Below are 11,667 nucleotides of genomic sequence, written 5' to 3'. Positions count from 1 at the left end.
AGATGCTTTGGTTAGACAGTACAGTTGGGTGAAAATTCTATGTTGCTTCTCATAAGCAATCTGCATTTGAGTAGAGAGGAAGGGAAATTTGGAACTGATTCAATAGCCAATGAGTGTATGAAAATATATGTTGGGTGTAGGAAGGAGCTTGTCACGGAATAGCAGGCTTCAAGGTTTCCAGAACTGTAGACCCTTTGGTTTCTCAATTGTTTTCTGTCCTGGCTCAGCTACCATTGACTGGAAGGGCTTCAGCTGTATAACACAATATTACTGTGAAGGGTCTCATGGTAAGGAGACTGGGAAGTAACAATTCCTATATTCTATAGGAAGAGGGAAATATTTCAGTGAAGAATTTGGAAAAAAGTCTGAAGACAACAAAAGAAAATGATCTGTGCTTGTTTAAAAACACAAGCTGAAAATTAATTCTTGCCAAGAGAGAGCATCAAAGGTAGAATCAGACTATTTTATGAAGTCTGACAACAGCGACACAAGGAGATTTAGTTATGTTTATATGTCAGTTTTCTAATATCTGATCCTGGTTCTATTGTTTTTTCAACATAGAGTTTAAATAATTAATAAAAACACTTATGTAGTGCACATTTTTTATGAAGTATTTTGTCAGACTAAGCTTTCTTCAGTTCTCTGATACTAGTAAATTATTGGCCCACTGCTGTGATATATGTTCTCTTTTCCTGTTACATAAATAGTTTTGTATTTTATGTAAATACCTCTTGTACCAAACCTAACATGTCAAGAATTTCACTTAAAAAAAAAAAGTCAGTCATAACAGTTAACAAGCTTATATCTACCTAAAAATTATTTCTGTCTAAAAAGCCTATCATCAGCTTTTCCCCTCCATCCACCACTTGGGTTTCTTGTAGTCTTGGGCGTAAGGACTTGACCTCCATGATGAAAGAAGGGATTGAAAGAATAGAATTCTTCAGTTTTTGAGATTCTGACTCAGCTGGTTTGAGTTTTCAATTCATTAAGTGGCTGTTGATTCCTGCCATGGGACTGCAGTCATAAAACTGTAATCTTGAGCCATATAGTGTGATTTAAGATAAGAATTATTTTTTAACTGTATTTTTTTAAACTTTTAAAATAGTAGCTGTTGAACTACAAGTAATGTATATTTTAAATGCACACCGTAAGTATTTGGCAAAAACGGAGCCATATTGGTTTTTACTATACAGGAAGGTGCTGAGAGAGTTTTTGATGTTAATACTGGATATAGTTGTATGACACAAGCTTCTGGATGTTAGGGCTAGTGGAGAAAATAAAGTATTTTTGACTGTCATGGAAAACAATGCTAGAGCTATGAAAAAATGCAGTGGATTCACAGCTGGAGTATGACAGGGAACCCAGAGCTATCAGAAAGTCACTGCTTTTGAAATCATTTCTTGGGTTACAGTCAATAACACTTATGAAGACACTGACAAAATTACCATTTGAGATGATGAGCAGAGAAATGTAATTGCTTATGATTTATTGATTGGGAATTAGGCTATTTTGATGGAAGCCACTACTTACAGCAATAATCTGATGAAATACAAATGAAAGTTACTAACTTTGCATTCATCTTATTTTTTTTTTTAATTTAGCAAACTTGTTAATAAATGCCAAAGGCAGTTGGTTTGAATTGTTTGCCTAAAGATGATGGACTCCAGAAACAGGGACACAAATGCAGTAAGACTAAATGCTGGTCACTTCTAGATTAGTATTCCACTGTGTGGAAGAGATGTTGGTATGTTGTGTGCAATATAAGATGGGTTAATAAAACCACAGCTGTTATAATTAGACATGTGACATACTGGATGTGCTGAGACTGTGCTTCAGCTCAAAACATTAAGCACAATCTGCAGAATATTTTCAGAAGTTTGAAAACCGAGTGAGAGATTCCAGACTTTTCTAAACTGTCCTAGTGAAAATGTAACTATCATAGAAATACCTAGTATTTATAATTGACAGCGCACTTTGAAGCTTTGTAGAAGATCCCTAAATCAAGGCTGATGCTACTTGTTATGTTTCAATGACAGCTGACCTTGTGTTGGTATACTTTGAAGGAGGAGCTGCTGAGGAGTGCATGGAGGAAATGCATGGTAAATTTCACTTTATAATCCTTACTTACTTGCTGTGATGGTATCTCAAATGAGATAATGATGCAGAAGTCAAGAGTCCCACAGCTCTCCAGTTCCCACCAAGTTCTGTGCAGCCAGTTCACATTAAGAAGTTGATGTGCACAGAAAGTGCAAAGTTCAACTGAGTAACGAACTGTGTGTTTTGGTTTATTTAGGTTCTGGTAGACTCAAAATATCTATACTTAGAAATACAAGTCTATAAAATGTTTATTTTATTAAAATTGTCAATTTATAGGCGTAGAAATGACAAAACCATTGCTGCCAACATTCGTTAAGCTTTGGAACCAAACTTAATTAATCCTGAAATAGTTATTCTGTGTAGTCCAGCAGATAGTTCCAAAAGAACCACAGGAAAGAGTATGTTACTGCCTGTACTATAAGGGAGGATAAAAGGGGGACTGAGACACTCCCCACAAAACAGCAGCTACCTGGGTTTTTGTACTCTAATGTAGTGCATCCTAGTGACCTGTGATGATGCCTTCTCAGTAGCAACAGAGAAAGACCCAAGAAGATAAAGCTGACTGCTCTCTTCAGAGCCTGATCATGCCAGGAGTGTTCATGACTTGGCTGATGGTCGCCATTTCCTCCTATTAAGTCATCTTTCCCAATCTCTTTGCTCCACACATCTAAAAGTGTGTGAATGAAATGGACTTGTTCAGTATTTCTCTTAGTAAATCACAGAACCACAGAACCAGAATGGTTTGGGTTGGAAGGGACCTTTAAAGGTCATCTATCCTAGCCTCCCTATAATGAGCAGGGGCATCTCCAACTAGATCAGGTTGCTCAAAGCCCTGTCACATCTGACTGTGAATGGTTCCATGTATGGGGCAGCTACCACTGCTCTGGACAACCTGTTCCAGTGCTGTATCACCATCACCAAAAAATAGCTCTTCCTTAAACCTACTCTACATCTACCCATAGTTCAGTTTAAAACCATTACCCTTCATTCTATTGCAAAAGGCCCTCCTGAAAGGTCTATACCCATTTGTCTTATAAGCCCCCTGTAAGTAGTGAAAGGAAGTGAGAGAGAAGAGATTAAAAATTAATGAAATTCAGCGAGGTTATGCATTAACCCTCATAAAAATCAAATAGCTGTGTTTTTTCCAGGAGAGGTAGATCCATATCTCAAATCTGGATCTTCATATGTTGGGTTTGTTCATTGTGCTTGCATTTGATTTTTAAGAGAAAGGCATGACAGCTATTTCAGTTGGTGGCACCAGAAACCCATAAGCTTTTTCACTGTGCTGTGGTGACACTGGGATGAGGAAGTGAGCCTAAGGCAATGTGCTGCACCCCTCAGAACAGGGGTCTGGGGCAGACAGCCTTCCTGGGCTGAAGGCTATGCTGCTTCTCACAGTCAGGAATTGAATCCTGCAGAAGGGCAACTCAGTCATGCGGAGGAAGAAAGGAAAGAGGAATGCAAGTCTTCTCTTACTTCTCATCCAGTGCATGTAGAGATGCAGTCTGAACTTGAGGAATTACTTCCATGTGTTAGAAGGGCATTTTTGAAATCCTAAAACACGTGTAATTTTCTGTTCAAGGTTTTACCATAGGTGCCCTTATTTAAAAGGTCTACAAGACCAGTAGGTTGGATATACACTTAACCAGGAAAAAAATGCCCATTGATTGTGTGCATATGTGTGATATTGACTGAGTTCCCTTAGCTTTTAAATGTACATGAGTAAGCAGCACAACTTCAGGAGAAAGTACAAGAAAGACATTGTGGTGCTGGAGCATGTTGAAAGAAGGACAACAAAGCTGATTAAGGGTCTGGAGCAGAACTCCTGTGAGGAGCAGCTGAGCAAGCTGGTGTTGTTTAGCCTGGAGAGAAGGAGACTTTATAGCTCTCTACAGCTGCCTGAAAGGAGTGAGGAGGTGGTGGTTGGTGTCTTCTCCCAGGTGATAAGCAATAGGACAAGAGGAAAAAGTCTTGAGTTGTTACAGGGGAAATTTAGTTTAGATATCAAGAAATACTTCTTCACCAAAAGGGTTGCCAAGCATTGGAATGATCTGCTTAGGAAAATGGTGGGGAAACCATCCCACAGGAAGTTTAAAGATATGCAGACATGGCACTTGGGACATGGTTTAATGGTGGACTTGCCAGTGCTGGCTTAGTGGGTGGACTTGACCATAAGTCTTTTCCAATTCTGTGATTCTGTAGCTCCAGGGACTGATTGTTCATTTCTAGGCTATAAGGTTAGACTGCTTACTTTGTGTGACCTGGGACATTTGTATTTTGGTTTACTAGAAATCGGCAGCCAGATGTTTTTCTACTCCCACCCAAATCTGTTTTACAGAGCTGTAGATGCTGGTTTTGTGCTTGCCCAAATTACAGCATAGTTTAAATAAAAGTGAGACCTTGAATTCTCTGACTAAGAACAGGTCCCAACTGAGAGGTGAGGATTTGTTTTCAAGCATACAATGAGATCTATAGTTTTGATTTTTGCACTACCAAAAATGATTGAGTGGTTAAGATGTGCTGGTTTACATCTATCTTAGTGAAAGGATCAATGTTTATACAAGAGACATAGTCACCCTCTACCATCAGTGTGCTATATCAGACCGAAGAATGCTGTACTTGGCCCTCTTGGATAGACACGACACATTGAATAGAAAATAATATCTCTTGAATAGAAAATAATCTCTATCAAAGTAGAGAGCAGAACTTTATGAGGTTGTGTGCTAAACATTATTGGCTTGATAAATATTTTGATCACTTCCTAGCTGGAGGCCCTGCATGCACCAAAGCTGCTCTGCAATTCCCCTCCTCAGCTGGACAGGGAAGAGAGGATATAACAAGTCTCCTGGATTGACATAAGGACAGGGAGAGATCATTTATTTATTGCTGTCATTGGCAAAGCACACTTGACTTGGGGAAATTAACTGAATTTATTACCACTCAAAATCAGAGCAGAGTAATGACAAGTAAAACAAATCTTACAACCACTTTCCCCTCAGGCTCTGCCTCCTCACAGCAGTGCAGAGATGGGGGATGAGGGTTACAGTCACACTTTGTTCCTGCCTGTCAGGCAGAGGAGTCCTTCTCCCGCTCCCACAGGGGATCCCTCCTAGAGGAGACAGTTCTCCATGAACTTAAGAAATGTGAGTCCATCCCACAGGCAACGGCTCTCTGGGACTGGTGCAATGTGGGTCCCTCTTCCACAGGGTGCACTTCTTCAAGGCCAGGCTGCTCCAGTGTGGGTTCTCAGTCCTTCCAGGACTATGGATCTCAAGTTCCTCCATTCTTCCATGGCTGCAACTTTATCTGTGCAATATTTTTTTTAGTTTTTCTTCTTAAGTATGTTACCCTAGAGGTTCTGCCACAGTGACTGATGGCCTTGGCCTTGTCCAGTAGCAGGTCCATCTTGGAGCTGGCTGGCATTGGGTCTATGGAACATGGGGAGACCTTCTGACTCCTTTTTTTTTTTCTGACAACAGTGCTTTTGCTGTACATGGAATACTGTTTTTCTACCTAGGTTCATATTAGCTGAGATGAAGTAACTCCTTCGACTTTGACAGAAGAAATGGACTCAAATCACTGGTGTTCTATCCCACTGGTTTTGCAAGTCCCACATCTTTTTATTCAATAGTCTCCATATTGATTTTAAAGGAAGGTAAATAATGGCAAGATTAATGTGTCTAGCTCTGCATTTAACATGTTAGTGCTTTCTTTAAAAATTTAAAAAAGAAATAAAGATTTTTATCTTTCTCATGGCTAGTACTTTCACACATGATTATAAATGCAGTATAAGTGATTTTGATTGGATTGTTTTGGGGTTTTGTTTGGTAGGGGGGGGCCTTGTCTAAGTTGATTTTTTGGTATATTTTGCTTACTTTATCTATTTATTTTGCTGTTACAGGTGATGATAATTCATTTCCATGCAGTCTCAAAGTTTGTTTTCCCTAATGGAGTAATTCATCATCACAGAAGTAAGCAGATTATTGTTTCTTCTGAGTGTTGCAGGTGCATATCTGTGCATGGATGTATCCAGGCACTGGAGCTGAAAGCCTTTCTTTAGCTAACAGTACCTATGGTATGCTGCTGCCACACACCTAAGCTACCTGCTTCCAATGTTAAGATATTAAATGTCTGTGTGGCACTGCAGGTTGTTGAATTCTCTCAAACTCAGATTTCTCTTACTTATTCAGGAAACTTGTAGCTACAAGTAATTTCTGAAAGCCTTGAGACAAAGGGAGAGATTTGAGATTTGAGAGATGAGGAGATTGGTCTATGTGCCGTGACGAATTTCTGAGTATTGATCATATCTTTTTTTCTGACAAATGGTCCATTTCCCCTTTTACACTATACTCCAAACAGGGAATCACTGATACATCTTGGATTATCTGAGGAAAGATTTCAGAAACATAAGAAGAAGGTGCCTAGGACACTGCTCCACCAAGGTTTGTGTCTTCTCTGCACAGTACATGACTATATTATAGTGTGTAGAATTCAGTTTTGTGATAGAGCTCTTACTGAAGGTATAAGAACATTTGACTTGTATATGTGCCTGAATCATATCAGACATCTTACTTGTTTTTAAGGGTCTCATCTGCAGACTTTTCACAAGATCTAGTGCTGGATGGCTTTTTAAGGATAGTTCAGGAAAGTTCTTAGTTATCCCAAAGGGATGTTCGTTTCTCCCTACTTATTTGATACTATAGCATTCTCCTGCTCTTTTGAATGATAGTGAAGGGGCCAAGAATTGTACTTGAGACCTAGCTTATTTTTTTGTTGTCCAGCCTTTTGTCATCTGCAAAGCTTCAGGTTTTTTAACATCAGTAACTGGAAAAATACTAGATATTATGAAGTCTGCAGGAGTCTACCAGAATGGTATTTAAAGTTGATTCCCTCTTCAGTTACATCTTAAGACTAATTTTTTAATTATGTTCTTGCATTGCTCTAGTTATAAACCCAATGTTACATACTTCTAAATCAGGCATCTTACATAAATCCTTTTTTTCCTTTGACCCTATTATTCTTATGATCCAGATTTTAATCCTAAATTAGTTTAAGACCTTTATTTGGTACATCCATGATTGCCACTAATTATCTTAAATGTTTTTTTTTTTTTTTTAATTTTCTCACCAAGTTCCATATTGCACTTTTTTTTTTTTTTTTTTTTTTTTATAATGGTGTTATCTTTCTTTTAATCTTCTAATCCTTTCCAGTATTTGAGAATCACTGATATAAAAATTAATGATCCATAGTATGGCATATTCAACTTCCTAATTGAATTTTGTTTATCTGATATGCTGGTTTAAAAATATTTAGCTTTAGTAGATGATGTATTAATATCTCTCTTTAGATATCCTTGGATTGCAAAGTATTTTCACCATGTGACTACATGATCTAGATAGCCTTTAAGAGATGTGGCAAAACATTTACTGAATACTTTTCTTTCTCACTCTTTTTGTTTTTACAATTCTGGGATTTCCAGCTAGTATGGATACCATAACACAGTAGAAGTTAAACATTTTTGTTGTTTTTTTGGAGCAAACACCTATTTATCACCCTCAGTCAAACTATCTCCATGGATTTTCCTACCCCTGTGTTTAATTTTCTTTTCTTACCAATCTTGTATAGTTTATAATTTCAGGATTTAAAGCCACTATTAAGAGAAGCCTTTCCTTATACCATTGGAACCAGCTGCTTTTAGTTCCCATCTCTGACTGTGATTTAGTGAACAGGTGTCCTGGGCTGGTGATGTTGCTGTCTAAATTGGGAGATCTCATTCCCTATCCCATCTCTACTCCTATGTCAGGAATCCCTATTTGCCAGATCCTCCTGCAAGTTGGTACTAATTTAGAACAGAATTTTCTTATTTTCTGGCTTTGACTTATGGTTGGTTGGTAAATTGAATCACAAGCAGATATGTACAGAGGTGGTACAAAGCTGATACAAGTGGTGTTGAGTGAAGATGAGTAGCTTGGCCCATGCCTTTTGACAATATTTAGCTATTGAGGAAACTGGCTCATCAAGAAGTAGTGGAAACCAGTTGGGTTGTGTTCAATTGCAGCAGACATCTCAATCAAGGGATTACTGCTTTATAAGCATATCCAAAAATCTAAAAATTGACCATTTGTAGTAGCACCTGGCCATACCCCTTGAACCTGATTACTAACAACAAATGCAATCAAGCAATTCTGACTTGGTTGTCACTAATGTTTGGTTGTGTGGTTCATGTAGGCAATTTGAGGTATCATTTATGATTCTTTGTCAACTGCATCAGAGAGCATTTCATTTATATTTATTTATTTTCACAATTGCTATGCTCCCACTCCTAGAATGAGCTCATTCTAGCACTACAAATGAATTGCCCATAATCTGCTGAAGCCAGCAAGTGTGGCAGCTTCTGCAGAGTCTAGGACCTTCCTAGAAGAAAACATGTTGCTGTACCAGAGCACTGAATTTCTTAATTCAGGCAAGTGTTCAAAGGGGTTCTCCAAGATGGCTGATAGAAGACTACTTGAAAGTGAACAGTATCTCTGTAAATCAAGGTGTAAGCAGACTGTAAGTAGTTCCAATACAATCCCTACCAGCAGCTGTGTGTTTTTCTGATTTTTCCATGAGGCTTCATCAGTTTCTTCACCATAGAAATAATCCCACACTATTTTTAACATGTTCTTCACCTTGACCCGATTGCTACTACTACTGTAGTTGGGTTATGGAGATGACAGTGGAGTGTATGCTAACAGTATTCTCTATAGATCCAGTAACATCTATGGAGAACAATGAAAGACATACCTGATGTGATCTAATACTCACTTGAATTATTACTTGCAAATATCTGGTTAGATATTATTGTGTATCTGTTGTAAATATACAATTCACGTGTGTTTAAGTATAGATAGTGGCAACAATAACCATTAAAACACCTACCTTGCTGCGAGAGAGACAAAGAAGGGCTTCCTAAGCTTTAATGGAAGTACAGAGCAAGTATGGAACACTTTTAAATATTGAAGAGAATAGAAGATCCTTTAACTAAAGGCAAGTGTCCAAAAGAGACTAACAAGAATTTGAAAACAATTGTATAACCAATCTTTGACTGAACAGGTAAAATACTGTTCCTTACAAACACCAACCAAGGTCTTGACAATATTCTACTGCTTTTACAATTCTGAAAAAAAATCCAACTGCAAAGACCACAGAATGGAATAGCAGAAGATTACAAGTTACTACCAAGCTTTTACAGGGTTGATGCAGAAACCTGTCTTCTGTTCAGAATCTGTGATGTATGACACCATATGCTGTGAATACTTTACAGCTTCTGTGAAGAGAACATAGCAGACACTGCTGCTGCTTGTCATATAAACAACGTCTTTTTGCTCCACACACTAAAATAATGGCAACAGTAGACTGTTGTCAGTAACTAAAATAGTGAACGTATCTTCTACAAACACCTTTACTGATGACCTGGACAGAAGGTATAGTTAAGTCTATGTTCCTGGGCCCAGAAGGACTCTTAACAGGTAAAACTCAGAACATTTTTTTGCTTATAAACTGATGCTGAGGTAACAGTTACCACTTCAAGAATAGTGTAACACTTCTTTGAAAGCTTGTTTTACGACCTGTGACAACAGCTGTATTTTCCTAACAGTCAGTAGCATGAAAAGCCAGACACTGCACTGTTGCTGCCTACATGAGGGATGAACTCCTTTCTGTAACACATATGATTTCACATTTCTTTATCAAAACCATGTTACTGTAGGACTGTTTTAAGCTGAAGAATCACTTGGAGGAATGACTAGAAAATGCTATTTGCCAAAAATGTCTTGAATTCTAATGCATGTTTTTGTGGCATACCTTGGGCAGCAGCTGGCAAAAGCACTGCCACCTTAAGCAATCTGGAAAGGTCATAGCTGAGGAAAATGAAGGTACAGGTTCCATATTTCTCTCACTGGGAAACTTACTGTTTCCTGTAAGCAAAGGCTGGTACTTAGGCGTGTGCAGTAGTGACAAGTTTTAGCTCATAGCTAGGACAAGAGACATCCTACAAATTCTCCCATTATATTAAAGATACAACTTCTATTTAGTTTGATGGTCTTCTCAAGAATCTTGCAAAATGCCAAGAAATTAGCTCTAATGGCCCATCATCTTGAATTTTTTTTGCGTTTTCTCCTCTGTGAGAAAGCTGTGGCAAATACATATTCTTCCCCTTAATCTGTAGGGAACACTTATGCCCACATTAATTTTTCCCTGTAATTTCCGTATTCTATCTCCTGTGAGTGTAGTATTAACTCTATACTACCTCTATACTGTCTAAAAAAATTATGCCAGACTAACAACGGTTGTCTGAAGCCCGAGTTTCTTGTGCTAGATGTACAAGATGCAGTTTTTACATTGAGAAACTTTCTGCATTTTAGTCCTGAAATAAAACTGAATTTATTCTGTAATCCCACTAGAAGCAGACATCCAGTCTACTGTTTCTAATCAAGTGACTCAGAGCATGGAACTGTGATATTCAGCAGGGGAAAAGGTGTGATAGTACTCGGCCCACCCGTGGGAACAGACTGGTGAGACTTCAGAGGGATGTCAGCTGCAGAGATGGCAGATCACAGACTACAAGACTCCTCCTGTACTCATGTACCCGAGCACTTAGAGTGTGCTGTCAGTCTAGGGACTGCTCAGATGTGAAAAGGGATTCACGTACACAGGCCAAGGGTTTCTCACCTGTGAAGGAGAAACTTGTGTTGAAGAATGAGGTCAGGTGTTTAGGGGCTGAAAGTTCTGCCATCTGTCTGTGATTCTCTGACTAAATCCATAGTCTTGTAAGGTGCCAGAGAAAGAGAATTCAACACAGGTGGAAGGTAAACAACAGTTTTTGAGCTTACACTGTTGGGTTTTGGTTTTCTTCAATCCCAGTTTGCATTGGTGCATCCTACCTGGACACAATGTCATCAGTACTAACACTGGGTCAGCCTTAATGTTTCTGTATTAGTGATGACTATTTATATAACCTACCACAAGAGTGGGAAACAGAAGGGAAGGCTGTGGATATTGTAAAGGAGCTTACCAAATAGCAAAGTAGGAGGGGACATCTGGACGGGAGAATCAGCAGTTATAAAAACGGGCTGCTTCCTTAACCAGGATGGAGTAAGATTTGAGTCATTGCTGAACACATTACCACTGCTAACTTTCTGAAGCATAAACTCAGAACTTCAAGGAGACAGGTTGGGAAATGATAAAAGGAAAAGTTAAATAATTAGAGTACTGAAATTGGCATGATTTATGACTTATGATTATTAACTTTAAAAAAAAACTCCTAAGTAATAATAACTCTTAAATAATTATAATAATAATATAACTCTTAAGTAATAATTATTATTATTAATAATATTTTAAGTAATAAAATAGTAATAATAATAAAAAATAAGTTACAGAACAAGATCTTTAAAAATAAATTCAGCTGAGACAATGGCAAACAAAAAAAATATTTTAGATTACAGTAATTAAAATAGTCATCCCAGATTTATAAACAAAAACAATCTATTCAAAGGAAATGAAAAAAAGCATTAACAGAAAATGCAG

Source organism: Poecile atricapillus, chromosome Z, assembly GCF_030490865.1.
Source record: "Poecile atricapillus isolate bPoeAtr1 chromosome Z, bPoeAtr1.hap1, whole genome shotgun sequence".
In the NCBI taxonomy this organism is placed as follows: domain Eukaryota; kingdom Metazoa; phylum Chordata; class Aves; order Passeriformes; family Paridae; genus Poecile; species Poecile atricapillus.
The sequence above is the reverse complement of the archived record's forward strand: the minus strand, read 5'-3'. Positions refer to the sequence as shown.